The sequence below is a fragment of the Sycon ciliatum genome, chromosome 6 (assembly GCF_964019385.1).
Source record: "Sycon ciliatum chromosome 6, ocSycCili1.1, whole genome shotgun sequence".
Taxonomy (NCBI): domain Eukaryota; kingdom Metazoa; phylum Porifera; class Calcarea; order Leucosolenida; family Sycettidae; genus Sycon; species Sycon ciliatum.
Window position 1 is genome coordinate 34,566,698 of NC_088648.1, and position 13,122 is coordinate 34,579,819.

The window sequence follows — 13,122 nt, forward strand, 5'->3', positions numbered from 1 at the left end:
GTAAAATTTTCCAGCTCCCTGTCTTGACTCTTATCGTACTGGAATGCGTACGACGAAAACGTTAACACGTTGTACGCAAACCTCACAGTTTACGAATATTCGTTACTCATTTTCTGTAAATAGGGGGGGGGGGGGGGGGGGGGGGTAATGAAAACATTCAAGGAACAAGTTGTTACACATGAAAACAAGATTTGCTAATGGTGTTTGTACTGAGTGCGCGGCTTACTCTATTCATTGCGGTAATAAAAATAATACAAAATTTCACGGTTCTCGTCAGACTCGGCTAGAGGCCGAGTTTTCCGCATCCGTAGGAACGCCTCAACCCTTCAAGTATCGAGGCGCAGATACAGCTCCTAAAACGGTGATATCTGTAAAACCGGAAAGTCTAACGAGACACAAAGTCTAACGTTTTAACGACCAATTTGTTTTCATTATTTGAAAAATACGTTATCGGTGGAGGTCTGTGTAAAGATGCGCATACAGATGGGTGGCCAGCAAAGCCATCGTTAAACTTTCTGCTCGTAATCATGCTAAAATTACAAAAACGTTAAATTTTTTGGTCGTTAAACTTTCCGATTTTGCAGTAGTGATGACCAATATCGAATGCGCACTCATATCACAGGCATAATTTTGTGGACAACTGTGTGAACTGGATCACGGTTTGCACGTAATCTCAGGGTCGCACGTTGACAAATGTTTTTGGTGTGGTCGTACTTTTTTTCCATTCTTGTTTGGAATACAGGTGTGGCGGTTGCCTCTGGACGCGAGCTTGGGGCTGGCGGGTAGAGCTGCGTTTCCGTCTTTCCGATACGTCTCTTGGCCAGGTATGTCCTATCTGTGTGTGTGTGTGTGTGTGTGTGTGTGTGTGTGTGTGTGTGTGTGTGTGTGTGTGTGTGTGTGTGTGTGTGTTCGAATCCGACAAATACAGTCACACATGTCTTTCTTCTCTTTCTCAGACTCCTCTTGACTAGTATGTGGTGTGATGTGTGTGCGTTGAAAAAAAATTAAAAAAACACCAAAAAGGAGGGATTCACTGGCCAGAAAAAGCAACTTCATAGCTGTGTGGTGTTACCAGGCTGAATAGTGGCGGTCAGTTCTTCAGCTTTGCAAGCTGTTGAATGGTGCAATCCCAGCACAAGTTGCTATGGCTTCTGCTGTAGCAACGCTATCATGGCCTCCGGAGATGGGCGTCAAATGTACCATGGTGTGTGTGCGTGTGTGTGTGTGCGCGCGTGTGTGTGTGTGTGTGTGTGTGTGTGTGTGTGTGTGTGTGTGTGTGTGTGTGTGTGTGCGTATGTGTGTATGTGTGTGTATGTGTGTGTGTGTCAAGGTACCGGTGCATCTAGTGTCTACTTCTATTAGAGCAGCATGCTGTCTATACTGGTTACTCCAGCAAGTGTATGGTGTGCATAGGTAACTGTCTTGGCCGTTTTATGCCGATGTACTCCGTGTGGTGTAGACCAGGTGTTCATTGGTGGTCGATTCACATGGCTTCCCAGGTTGTGTGGATTGGACAGTTATCTGGCGCAAGTCCTGATCTGTCTCATTCAGATCTTGTCCACTATCGTTGCTATAAGAGAAAATCTGAGGGTGCACATCAAGTATATTTTCAGATGTGCATGGTTCTCTTGCGACGGGTGATGCATGGTACATGGTGTATGGTGTGTGTGTGTGTGTGTGTGTGTGTGTGTGTGTGTATGTGTGTGTGTATGCGTGTGTGTTGTACGAACGGGCCTGCAGTCATGACATGACAGACTTGCTGTCGTCATACATGACCAATCACATGACTGATGACGTTAGCAACCAATAACTTCAGGGTATGTAGCTGCGAGCGGCGGGCCTCATCCTCCAAACATACAAAGAAAGATAGAGAGAGCTAGATGGAAAGAGATAGAGAGAGAAAGAAGAGAGGTTTTGCAGAGCGAACGTTCGCAATGATTTTTCGCGTTCCGGGTTGCGAAAACTATTGCGAACGTTCGCGCGAAATTCGTGTTTTGCATGTTTTTCGCTCTAATAAATTTTCGCGTGCACTCGCTAGTTTGAGAAGTGGTCTTCATCCAATTATTTTGTTGTTTCGAGTCACGGTCTGAGACGAGAGCTCTTTGACTACCTTGTCCATGGCCAGAAACCCACAGACAAACGGGTTGGATTGCGCCGTAATCTACACCTGAAATTCAAAAAGGCATCGTTGATGTAACCGACTCTGAGCAGTGAGAAGACGAGCAAGCAGGAGATCGAAGATGGTTCCGGAGATGAAGCAACACGGGCTGCCACAAGTATAGGAAAGCTAGCACCCGCGGACCAAGCCAAGAGTAGAGATCAAGCACAAACATGAGGATTGAGGGTGGCTCACCGTGCACGAACAGTCCACAAAGAGCGAAAATTGCTGCGAAAGTTTGCATGTTTCTCGCTCCCAGAAATATTCGTGTGTACTTGATTATTTATTTGTTTGTTGCGAGTGGCGGCACCCGCACCAGGTACCCTGATGGCCTGAGACGAGAGCTCTTTGGCTACGTTGTCCATGGCCGGAGACCCACAGACAAACGGGCCGGCTTGGCTTGTGCCAGAATCTTGCGGATCAACACCTGAGATTCAAAAAGGCATCATTGATGTAACCGACTCTGAGGAGTGAGAAGACGAGCAAGCAGGAGATATCGGAGATGGTTCTGGAGATGAAGCAACACGGGCTGCCACAAGTATTGGAAAGCTAGCACTCGCGGACCAAGCCAAGAGTAGAGATCAAGCACAAACATGAAGATTGAGCAATTTGAGGGTCGCTCACCGTGCACCTGGCTGACCAGCGGTCCGTAAAGATCGAAAATTTCTGCGAAAATTTGTTTCGCGTTTCCTGCAAGTTACTTTCGCGTTCAAAACTGCGAACGTTCGCACGAAGTTTCGCTTTTAGTGACGTCAAACGAAAATTCGCGCGAACGTTCGCTCTGCAAAACCTCTCTAGAGTGTGTGTGTGTGTGTGTGTGTGTGTGTGTGTGTGTGTGTGTGTGTGTGCATGTGTGTGTCCTGAGCTGGATATCTTGTTCCTGAAGGTATGCAATTTTCGTCACTTTGTTGTGTCAGGTGTGCCCAGCGCATCAATGCGGCTTCAAATGCTCAGCTTTGTGTTGTGTTATCAGGGACGTTTAGCAACACGAATACAAATCTTTTTTGGAGAAAGAAAGTTCTTCGAGGCCTAGAAACGAGAGCTCTGCTTTTGTCGATTAAACCCTATCTGTGCCATAGGTTTGAATTAGTGCACAGTAGTTGTAAACTAGAACTGTAGCTGTCTTTTCTCTCTGTCAGTATGCCAGTCTGTTTTTGTTAGTATTTTCTTGCCCATCCCAATGCCATTTCCTTGCATAGTTGACTTTTTTTTGAAATTTCAAAACACATCTACCCGGGTAACTGATCGTTCTTTATGTGTATGTGTGTTTTGTGTTTGTGTGTTTGTGTTTGTGTGTATGTGTGTTTGTGTATGTGTGTGTTGTGTGTATGTGTGTTTGTGTGTTTGTGTGTTTGTGTGTTTGTGTGTTTGTGTGTATGTGTGTGTATGTGTGTATGTGTGTATGTGTGTGTATGTGTATGTGTGTGTTTGTGTGTTTGTGTGTATGTGTGTTTGTGTGTTGTGTGTTTGTGTGTTTGTGTGTTTGTGTGTTGTAATGTTCACTGTACAGGAGTTCTTGAGATGTGAGTGTGGTGCGATGAACAGGGACGTACTCTGTACACTACATGGACGCGAAGACTGCTCCGCGTCATCTCCATCCGCGAACACTGTCACTGCGGGTGCCAGTGCTGCTACCATGGCTGCCAGTGGTCCTACCGCTGACACCGATTGCTCCATAGCTACTCGTTACCATGGTTCCATAGCTACTCGTTACCATGGTTCCATAGCTACTCGTTCCACTGCCACTTATTTATGCAGGTACTGCCTCTACCGGTGCTACTACTAGCGTTTCTACCGCAGTTACTGATGACTCCGCAGCTACTGGCCCCACAGCTACTGTCACCACAGCTACTGGCCTCACAGCTACTGGCCCCACAGCTACTGGCCCCACAGCTACTGGCCCCACAGCTACTGGCACCACAGCTACTGGCCCCACAGCTACTGGGCCCACAGCTACTGGCCCCACAGCTAATGGCCGCACAGCTACTGGCCCCAGTGTTGTTTCTGCGGCCTCTGGTACCGCTGCTGTTACTGCTGCTACTGGCGGTGGTTTGTCTGCAAAGCAGTGCTATCACACTGTTGCCGCTCTGAAGCTTGGCGATGTTCCCATGTGTCCCATTGCGTATACTGAAGGACGCACCGCACCTCAGCTTGTCTCCCAAGACGCTCTCCGGTTCTGGAAGTCATGGCAACAGGTATGCGTCGCGTGTGTGATTGACGTAATTATGTCTGCTTTAAAGCTACTGGTATACCGTATTGGACAGCAGTATCTTTATGTTGCCTCTTGAATGCATACTGCATGAAACTCAAGAGTTGCCACGAACTAGCCTTATGGCTTGTCGTTCGGTGTTTGCATCAATATTATCCCATGGTACGGTACGATGTGGGTGATTTCCGCAAATTCACGGCCGTTCTCTGCCAGGTATGTTCAGTGATATATCAGTACCCTGCTGGGTTTGCCTTGTTCAAAGATATACTCCGCTTGGTTCACACGGGTCACTACAAGAGTAAACTAGAGAACTTAGGGGGGTTAGTCACGCTCTCGATTTGGGACACGAACATGGGATGCCGTAATGTCGCGTATTATAGCCGGGCTTATTCCTGTACAAGCCGACCTCAGTGCTAGGCTTCTACTCACATCAGGCTTCTATTCGAGCTAGGTATTTCTATGTATGTCAACACTGAAACCAGGCTTTTCTGCTGCCAGTGTATCTTGAAAATCAGGCTTCTATTCAAATCAGGCTTGTATTCAAAACAGGCTTCTATATTAGACCGGCTTTAATACAAGACACTACAGTAAATGGACTATACCAGTCGTACTCTGTGTACACCGTGTCCCTCGTATTTTCCCTCGTGCTAACGTAACCGGCAACATATTCGTCGGTATACCCATCGTACTCATAGCATAATCCGTACTCAAAATCCTGTAATGGATTATTAATATTATTATTATTATTATTATTTTGCTTGTTCGAGTTGGCATCAACCTGCATAAAGCATAAAGCAGGTATATAGCCTTCGCTTAAGCTGCCATAAAAAAGAAAGCTCATCCTAAGCGAGAGGGCTAGAGGGAAATATAACGATAACGAGATACAGAATACAAAGAAGTCCAATGAGTTCAACATACAATTCAAAACAAGAAAGAAAGCCGAATCTACCGATTGATCCATCAATCGACAAAGGGGATTAATTTGTTAATGTTGCAAAGTAGAAGCTGATTGTAGTTGCAGATCTCCAGGCCAGGGCCAGCATATTGCCGACTCTGGATAGTGGATAAAGTTTTTAAATTGCTCTTTTGTGAGGAGTCTGATGAGACATGAAAGTCGTTACGTCCGTGCAGATGACAGAAGCAGGGGAAAACTAAGCACAGTTGTGTCCTGGATCCTGGTCATTAGGGTATTGCGTGTTGTGTTGTTATCCAATATCCTATTCGCTATGGTATTGTGTGTGTGTGTGGTGTTATCCCAGATCCTGTTCACTATGGTATTGTGTGTGTGGTGTTGTTATTCAGGATCCTGGACATTATGGTATTGTGTGTCTGCCCAACATAGGTAGTTCAACATCCGTCAGTGCAGCAGAATAATCCCCATCACCACCATCAACACCAGCTCCTGACGATCTTACCGAATGGAAATACAGGTACAAGTTGGTATCTGTGTGCGTGTGTTTGTGTGTGTGTGTGTGTGTGTGTGTGTGTGTGTGTGTGTGTGTCTGTGTGTGTGTGTGTGGGGGGGGGGTGTCTCCGTGAGCGGGGGGGGGGGGGGGGGGGGGGTGGGGGGGGGGGGGGGGGTGGTAGGGGTTGTGGAGCGTCCCAGAGTTTCTATTCACCATCATTCATTCCTCCCATAGCTACATGACTGCCAGTAATCGTGTGGGTGGAGACCTGCTTGCGCTGATTTGTGTTGAGAATGGCTTGCGGCAGGGCTGCACTATGTACCCCGTTTTATTCCCGTAGCTATGCAGAAGACGTTACTTCAGTAACGTCTGGCGCTAGCCAGGGTCCAAACAGCTTTAATTATTTTGGTATTTATTCCCGTAGCTATGCAGAAGACGTTACTTCAGTAACGTATGGCGCTAGCCAGGGTCCACACAGCTTTAATTCCCGTAGCTATGCAGAAGACGTTACTTCAGTAACGTCTGGCGCTAGCCAGGGTCCACACAGCTTTAATTTGGTGTTTGTTTGTTTGTTTGTTTGTTTGTTTGTTTGTGTCACGCCTGGCGCTATCCTGTATCTGTCCCGTACCGTACCGTACCAACAAAGACAGCTGGCCACAATATTTTTGTTTGTTTGTGCCATCGGCATGCCTGGCGCTATCCCGTACCTGTCCCGTACCATCAAGTGTACGGTACCATCAAGAGAATGAGTATATATGCGAAGTGTATCGGGGAATGCATTTAGTGCAGTACCATTTTGTGTGGATTTGTGTGCGAGGCCGAGATCCCACTAGCAGGCTGGCTGGGCCGCCTGTCGAACAGCCCGGGAATCGCATGTAGGCCGATAGCATAATAATTATAACGTGTATACAGTCATGTAGATGTATAGCAGGGAGTCATATTATGTAAACGACTCCCTGCTGTATGGGGAGATTTTCTGGAAAGAAATACGAAGTAGGGAGACGAGTAAATGCAATTAGAATGGATGTTAGTTGCCGTCAGTATAATAAGAAGAAGAAGACGAACGCCCGTGGTCGGCAGAGTCAGCGCCGGTCCCAGGAAACGGCAGGACAGACATCCCGTCGACTCCAGAACGCCCGTGATCGGCAGAGTCAGCGCCGGTCCCATAGCTATGCAGAAGACGTTACTTCAGTAACTCATTGAAACGTTTTTGCAATACAATGAAGTAGCTAATCAAAGGAAAAAACGTTTCCATCAGTTCTAACAACATGCACGATGAGCTAGGCAACAAAGCATAGCGCAGGGCCCTGAGCTTCCAAGCTCTCTCGTTTGGTATTTGTTTGTGTGTTTGTTTGTTTGTTTGTTTGTTTGTTTGTGTCACGCCTGGCGCTATCCGTATCTGACGGCAAAAAGCATAGGATGTTATAAATTTTTCAATTCTCCTAATTTTTTCAGGCATATCCTGGGATTCGAACCCGCACTATCGCCCTACATGCATTCCCCCATAAACCTCGCATTCATACCCATTCTTCCAAGTTGCTTCACGTTATTATCTTGCGTTTGAAAGCCCTATTTGAATATTGCGGGAAGCTGTATGTGGCCAGCTGTGTTTGATGGTACGGTACGGTACGGGAGACGGTGTCGTATTACCCTCGATCGTACCTGTCCCGTACCTATCCCCTACCATACCGTGCCATCAAAGACGGCTGGCCACAATGCATATTCAAATAGGGCTTTCAAATGCAAGATCACAATGTGAAACAACTTGGAAGAATTAGTATGTATGCGAAGTGTATCGGGGGATGCATGCAGGGCGGGCGATAGTGCGGGTTCGAATCCCAGGTTATGTCCTAAAAAAGGATTTTTTAAAGAATTTATAACATCCCTATGCTTTTTTCAATGTGAAACAACTTTAGGGTTCACGGCTTGCCACTAAAAGCACCCGTCACGTGCGCCTCCATTTTGGATTATGGACGCGCGCTACAGGCCGCGACAGCGCCTATCGAAGTAAAAAAATATCGACTCGAAGTCTAGCCGGAGAGCGTACTTTTTGAATTTTTCCTTGGCTTCAGTGGCTTCACTTCACTCGGGCTTTGCATTTTTCTGACTGACCTGGACTTGATGATGGCGGCGGTGGCGGTCTTGGCGAAAGATCCAGTTCCATCTGAGACACTCTGTCGTCTTTTCTTATCTGCTGAGGTTCTGGCAAAGCGCAGCTGCATCGAACCTGACTAGATGTAGCTGCACGCATCCTTTGTTTGCCCTGCAAATCTCGATCTGTTGCTCTTCTTGCTGTTTGGCCGCTGATGCCATGGAAGAAAATATTCTTCCTGTAAAGAGGCCGAAACTGAGCTAGGGCACGTCAAGATATGCAGGGTATACAAAGAAAAAGAAACGTCATGGTCGTTTCAGCAGCTCACGACAGCCAACACGCTCCATCGTCGGGATTGGAAGTATCCAGCACGGCTGTTCCGAGCGCTGCTGCTCTTGTTATTCTTCTTCTTCAGAAATTCTCCACACCTTGTCGGCCAAAGTACGCGCGCGCGTGCACGGAAAATAGATGCGCTGAGCCGTTTCTTGTTCGATTTTGACAAATAATGGCTTGTTGTTTTGCTCTCGACCTTGGCTATCCTTCTACCGTTCAGTATTTTACGGAAACGCAACGGCTCCCCCTGTTTTTTTAGCCGAACTTTGGCCAAAGTTACTGGAAAACCCGGAACTCGTTTGAAAAAATACGAACGGTGGAAGTCTTGGAACGTCTTTCGTGCGTGTGGATTCAAAAATTCAGGCAGTTTGAGCCAACCGTAATGAATCCCGTAGAGTTGAAAGTGAGTGATATTGATGGGAAAATGCGATTTGAGCACTGACCGATTGTGTGGGACATGACATCGATAGTATATGCACGCGCCTGTCACGTGCATGATGTAGCTGGCGACGCTAGCATGCCAATCCGTGAACCCTAAACTTGGAAGAATTAGTATGTATGCGAAGTGTATCGGGGGATGCATGCAGGGCGCGCGATAGTGCGGGTTCGAATCCCAGGTTATGTCTTAAAAAAAGGATTTTTTTAGAGAATTTATAACATCCCTATGCTTTTTTTTTGTCTACATGTAGGTCATCAAGGCAAAAAAGCATAGCGTAGGGCCCTGAGCTTCCAAGCTCTCTCGTTTGGTATTTGTGTGTTTGTTTGTTTGTTTGTGTCACGCCTGGCGCTATCCCGTATCTGACGGCAAAAAAATCATAGGGATGTTATAAATATTTCAATTCTCCTATTTTTTTTTAAGGCATATCCTGGGATTCGAACCCGCACTATCGCCCTACATGCATTCCCCCATACACTTCGCATTCATACCCATTCTTCCAAGTTGCTTCACGTTATGATCTTGCGTTTGAAAGCCCTATTTGAATATTGCGGGCAGCTGTATGTGGCCAGCTGTGTTTGATGGTACGGTACGGGAGACGGTGTCGTATTACCCTCGATCGTACCTGTCCCGTGCCTATCCCTACCGTACCGTACCATCAAAGACGGCTGGCCACAATGCATATTCAAATAGGGCTTTCAAATGCAAGATCATAATGTGAAGCAACTTGGAAGAATTAGTATGTATGCGAAGTTAATCGGGGGATGCATGCAGGGCGCGATAGTGCGGGTTCTAATCCCAGGTTATGTCTTTGAAAAAAGGAATTTTTTAAAGAATTTATAACATCGCTATGCTTTCTTTTGTCTTGGTCATCAAGGCAAAAAAGCATAGCGTTGGGCCCTGAGCTTGCAAGCTCTCTCGTTTATTTGCTTGTTTGTTTGTGTCTTGCCTGGCGCTATCCCGTATCTGTCCCGTACCATCAAACACAGCTGGCCACAAACAGCTGGCCACAATATTTGCTGGCTCCCGTATCTGTCCCGTACCGTACCATCAAACACAGCTGGTTACAAACAGCTGGCCACAATATTCGTCGTATTATGTATACGACTCTTTGATGTATAGGGAGATTTTCTGGAAAGAAATAGGGAGACGAGTAGGAAATGCGATTAGAATGGACGTTAGTTATCGAATAGGTGATAGGATGCGTCAACAAAAACATACTTTGGAAGAGAGATCCCGTCGTCTCCAAAATAAGCGTGAACGGGCGAGTCAGCGCCGGTCACAGGAAACGTCGGAAGAGACATCCCGTTGACTCCAGAACGCCCGTGATCGGCAGAGTCAGCGATGGTCCCAGGAAACGTCAGGACAGACATCCCGTCGAATCCAGAACGCCCGTGATCGGCAGAGTCAGCGCAGGTCCCAGAAAACGTCAGGGCAGACATCCCGTCGACTCCAGAAAGACCGTGATCGGCAGAGTCAGCGCCGGTCCCGTAGCTCTGCAGAAGACGTTACTTCAGTAACTCATTGAAATGTTTTTGCAATACAATGATGTAGCTTATCAAAGGAAAAAAACATTTCCATCAGTTCAAACTCCCCACGATAGGCGATCAGCCTTTGGGTCATCCTAACGAGAGAGCTAGAAAGCTCAGGGCCCTACGCTATGCTTTTTTGCCTTGATGACCTAGACAAAAAAAAAGCATAGCGATGTTATAAATTCTTTAAAAAAATCCTTTTTTTAAAGACATAACCTGGGATTCGAACCCACACTATCGCGCGCCCTGCATGCATCCCCCGATGCACTTCGCATACATACTAATTCTTCCATTAGTTGTTTCACATTGTGATCTTGTATTTGAAAGCCCTATATATTTTGAATATGCATTGTGGCCAGCCGTCTTTGATGGCACGGTACGGTAGGGGATAGGTACGGGACAGGTACGATCGAGGGTAATACGACACCGTCTCCCGTACCGTACCGTACCATCAAACACAGCTGGCCACATACAGCTGCCCGCAATATTCAAATAGGGCTTTCAAACACAAGATAATAACGTGAAGCAACTTGGAAGAATGGGTATGAATGCGAAGTGTATGGGGGAATGCATGTAGGGCGATAGTGCGGGTTCGAATCCCAGGATATGCCTGAAAAAAAAATAGGAGAATTGAAAAATTTATAACATCCTATGCTTTGTTGCCGTCAGATACGGATAGCGCCAGGCGTGACACAAAGAAGCAAACAAACACACAAACAAATACCAAATTAAAGCTGTGTGGACCCTGGCTAGCGCCAGACGTTACTTAAGTAACGTCTTCTGCATAGCTACGGGAATAAAGTAACTAACTAACAATGTGCTCGATGAGCTAGGCAACAAAGCATAGCGTAGGCCCTGAGCTTCAAAGCTCTCTCGTTAATCTTTACATGTGTGCAGTCTTTGAGAGATATTTCTGCTGGTGATTATGCGCTAGGGATTACACTCGCCCAGCTTCGGAGAGAGCGGCATTTCAGCTTTCAATGCTAGATTGGCAGAGCATCGCAGAGTTTGGCTAACTGAGTGTCACTTTGCTGTTGATCTGTCCCTGCTTGGGGTCACGCATGCTGGTGCTGAGAGGGCCCTAGCCTCGTTCAGGGATGTAGCTGGTCCATTGGGGCCTTTGTGTCAATTGTTATCACTGTGCGGTCCTTTGTTTATGATTGTTTGTGTGCTCTAGCAAGAAGACTTTGCGGCAAGCTGATCGTTTCGACTTGGCTACCCGTTTGAAGAAGGAACTAAACAATGAACAACGAGGTACGTATTTTACTGGTCATTCGAATGGTGGCAAAACGAGGACTCTACCAACCGGGTTATGGTTGTAGGCAGGAACACTGTGCGTCCTCGCCTTGTAGCATGCTGTCGAAATCGAAAACATGTTAAACTATGATGTTCATCCCTCTTGTTGAGCTCTCTATGTATTTTTTTTTTGTGCATGTTCTTTGTTGTTCTCCACAGTGGTGTACTCTTCATATTCCGACTAGAGGCTGGGTCTGTGCATGCTTTTTACCATCTCTCCTGCCTATGCTGGCTGGTCAGTTGGATATCTCCTGCTCTGGCTGGTCAGTTGGATATCTCCTGCTCTGGCTGGTCAGTTGGATATCTCCTGCTCTGGCTGGTCAGTTGGATATCTCCTGCTCTGGCTGGTCAGTTGGATATCTCCTGCTCCTACGCCAGGTGTGCTGGCTGTTCTAGTAGGAGCGCTGGCTGTATTCGCTGTGCTAGCTGTGATGGTTGCGTTTGCTGTGCTGGATGTACTGACTGCGCTTGCTGTGATCTGGTCATAGCTGTGCTAGGAGCACTGGCTGTGCCCGATGCAATGGCTGTGATGCTTGTATTGTCTGCACTGGCTGTGGTCTGGTCATAGCTGTGCTAGGAGCACTGGCTGTGCCCGATATGATGGCTGTGATGCCTGTATTGGCTGTGCTGGCTGTGATGGTGTGTATTGGTGGTATTGGCTGTGCCCGATGTGCCCAATGTGCTGGCCTACTCTTTATCACCATGGCAATAGCGATGCCCTGGAGGCAGGTGGACTTTCACAAGTAGTTTATAGTGGAGATTCTGTTGCTATCGTCTTGATCATCTTATTACTTTCACCCTGATGGTCGGATTTGCTGGAAATTTTGGTGAATACACTTAGTGACGTATGCAGCGAAGAGATTTGCTTGGAAGCTAAAATCTGGGTTCGTTGAACTCTTCGTGTTTTGACCAAATCGTTTCTTACAGCTCACGTAAATGTTCTGCATTTCACCAACTGTTGGATCCCATGTTGATGTAGAGCGGCTGTTAGCTTAACACTTTGAAAAACTTGAGATTACTTGTATATTCTTCGTTTCCCCACTCTCACACACACATGCATGCTCACAGTCAATCCTGTAGTCATGAGTTCTATTCGGAACAGATACGAGAATAATAACAATAATAATATTCTTCCACTGCTGGCATGTCTATTGTGTCCAGCGTGTCACACACTAGTCGAGTGACTACTTATCTAGTGCGGTTGGTGGCGTGATGATTATGACTGGTGTAATTATAATAATGTGGTTGGTGGCGTTATGATTATGACTGGTGTAATGCGGTTCATGGCTTGATGATCGTGACTGGTGTAGTGTGGTTGAAGACTTGACGGTTCAGACTAGTTGGACATGGTTGTGTGTGTGTGTGTGTGTGTGTGTGTGTGTGTGTCCCATATGGTGCAGTGGTATGTGCAGCGATTTCCAATCGATAGATTGCGGTTCAATTCTCGACGATTATGGTCACACACGTCTTTCTTCTCTTTCTCAGACTCCTCCTGACTTTTCTTTCATTCTCCTGGGTGGTTACCAACAGCCAGTGCATGCCGGAGTATGTGGTGTGATGTGTGTGCGGGAAAAAAACTGAAAAAGACCAAAAAGTAGGGATTCACTGGCCAGAAAAAGCCACTTCATAGCTGTGTGGTATAGACCAGGCTGAATAATAA

The 13,122-nt window shown here is 46.6% G+C and overlaps 1 long non-coding RNA gene across 1 annotated transcript; it reads left to right on the top strand.

The window, feature by feature from the left end:
- The first annotated feature begins 3,671 nt into the window (after positions 1-3,671).
- On the top strand, positions 3,672-12,757 carry LOC135819956 (uncharacterized). The gene is made up of 4 exons (XR_010554021.1): positions 3,672-4,353; positions 5,670-5,797; positions 11,344-11,420; positions 11,622-12,757. It is a non-coding gene; the product is annotated as an uncharacterized LOC135819956 (long non-coding RNA).
- Positions 12,758-13,122: the final 365 nt, after the last annotated feature.